Below are 2,500 nucleotides of genomic sequence, written 5' to 3'. Positions count from 1 at the left end.
TCTAACAGTGCCAAGTATCTCCAATTTGAGTAATACCGCACTTTACAAGTCATTAATCTCTAGTATTTTTTATCATATATGCTAAACAAATTTGTTTGATCATAATGTATGATTTAGTCCTGCAACCTTGCGTTTGCTTCTGATTCCTCCACGTAGGAAGCCAAGGCTTAACGCACTTCAACTTCTGCAGAAGCTGAGCAACGCCTCGAAGCTGTCAAGCGCCGGTTCTGGCAGCCGCCGCACTACTCGCTTATAACCCTTACAGGCTTTCCCTTGCCCCTGGCGTCCCTGAGTCGGTCGGTGAGCATGGGCGCACTCTGCCCCCCCCCCTGTGCTTCCCCTACCTCACGTAGAACGACTATCGTTAAGCTGAGGAGACACTCGGGGATTAGGGGCGCGGGCACCAAATAGCTGGGTCACGCCATCCCACCATCACCTCTTGGTGTGTGCCACGGCTGGCCACATCCAGCCAGTTTTTTTTTATACTATTCCCTTTTTCCCCTCTTCCCTCTCTCTGTCTCTCCCTCTCTCTCTCTCTCTCTCTCTCTCTCTCTCTCTCTCTCTCTCTCTCTCTCTCTCTCTCTCTCTCTCTCTCTCTTCTCTCTCTCTCTCTCTCTCTCTCTCTCTACACACACACACATATATATGTGTGTTTATTTACATACATATATGTATATATATATATATATATATATATATATATATATATATATATATATATATATATATGGATCTATATGTACATATGTACATATAAACACACACAAACACATATATATACATACACATATAAATATACATCCACACACATATGTATAACATGAATATATATATGCACATATATAAATATACACATGTGTGTGTGTGTGTGTGTGTGTGTGTGTGTGTGTGTGTGTGTGTAGGGCATGAGTGTGTGTACACGTGTGCGCGTGCGTGTGTTTGTGTAGTATATATAACTCCATCTTCCTATCACTCTCACCTGAAGCTCCCAAGCGCAGGAGCGCAAGCACCTTGGCACTCGGCCAAAGGCAGCGTTGCCGTGTGCTTTGATTGGCAATCCGAGCGTCTGCCACTTACTGTATTGATAATCACGACGGTTAAGCCGAAAATGGGTACTTGGCAGAGCCTATGAGGCAGAATGCGTAAGCTTTTAACCAATATTATATCTGCAGTAGTCTAAAGCATAAAACAATAAACCTAGTAATACGTTACCATGCATATCTTATTTTGCCATTAAAGAAATACTGGGCATTAGAGATACACTGACCTTCTTTCACGGTATTATGCTTGATTTTTTTTCTTTCTTTTCCGTCTGGCATCGAGCAAGCAAACAATGAACACACCTGAAATGTTTCTAACCGGTCTAAAGTCAAGGGTGTATCATAATTCTAATTCCACTCTTAATACTAAGTGGTGAATCTACACATACTATTTCATACGACAAAGAGCCGTGGGTGATTCGATTGCACTTCGTTGCGAAAGGTCTTTATATCAAACGGCACACATAAAAGTTATTTTTGCTCTCCCTGTAAGCACCATCTCTGTTCACTGTCCTAATTTCATGTATCAGCGACTCTCGTTCATTCATTGTTTTTTTTTTTTTTTTCTTCCACTTAGAAATTATCAGTTGTGACAATCACCATCTTTATTCGTGGTGACGGTTTTACTGGTTTGGGCCAGCGACGAAAACGCGGGATTTCTCTCTTGAAGCCTTTTTTTATTCACCTGGCCTTTATCAGGGCGGCTACGTTCAGAGGCTCTTCCTGCTTATCTTTTTCATGTTTCACATATTCATGAAGCAGATACGCTCTCTCTCTCTCTCTCTTTCGCTCTTTGTCTCTCTCACTCTCTCTCTCTCTCTCTCTCTCTCTCTCTCTCTCTCTCTCTCTCTCTCTCTCTCTCTCTCTCTCTCTCTCTCTCTCTCTCTCTCTTTCTCTCTTCTCTCTCTCTCTCTCTCCCCCTCTCACTCTCTCTCCCCCCCTCTCTCTCTCCCCCCACTTCTCTCTCTCTCCCCCCCTCTCTCTCTCACTCTCCCCCCTCTCTTCCCTCTCCCCTCTCTCTCTCCCTTCCCCTCTCTCTCTCTCCCTTCCCCCTCTCTCTCTCTCTCCCTCCCTCCCCTCTCTCTCTCTCCCTCCCCCCTCTCTCTCTCTCCTCTCTCCCCCCCCCCCCCTCCCTCTCTCTCTCCTTCTCTCTCTCTCTCTCTCCCCCCCCCCTCTCTCTCTCTCTCTCTCTCTCCATCTCTCTCTCTCTCTCTCTCTCTCTCTCTCTCTCTCTCTCTCTCTCTCTCTCTCGCTCTCTCTCTCGCTCTCTCTCTCGCTCTCTCTCTCGCTCTCTCTCTCGCTCTCTCTCTCTCTCTCGCTCTCTCTCTCGCTCTCTCTCTCATTCCCTCTCCCTCTCTCTCCCTTTCTTTCTCCCTCTTTCTCTATTTTCCTTCTTCCACCGTTAATGCGGACATGTAGTACTGTAGTCGGTGCAAGCCATCCCAGCGGATCGCGCCGTT

The 2,500-nt window shown here is 46.0% G+C and overlaps 1 protein-coding gene across 2 annotated transcripts in view; it reads right to left on the bottom strand.

The window, feature by feature from the left end:
* Window positions 1-2,500, bottom strand: part of LOC113827533 (uncharacterized) — a gene marked incomplete in the record, with an annotated part of 132,083 nt that overhangs the window by 127,100 nt on the left and 2,483 nt on the right.

This window comes from Penaeus vannamei, chromosome 17, assembly GCF_042767895.1.
Source record: "Penaeus vannamei isolate JL-2024 chromosome 17, ASM4276789v1, whole genome shotgun sequence".
Classification (NCBI taxonomy): Eukaryota; Metazoa; Arthropoda; class Malacostraca; order Decapoda; family Penaeidae; genus Penaeus; species Penaeus vannamei.
This window is presented reverse-complemented; position numbering and strand designations above follow the sequence as displayed.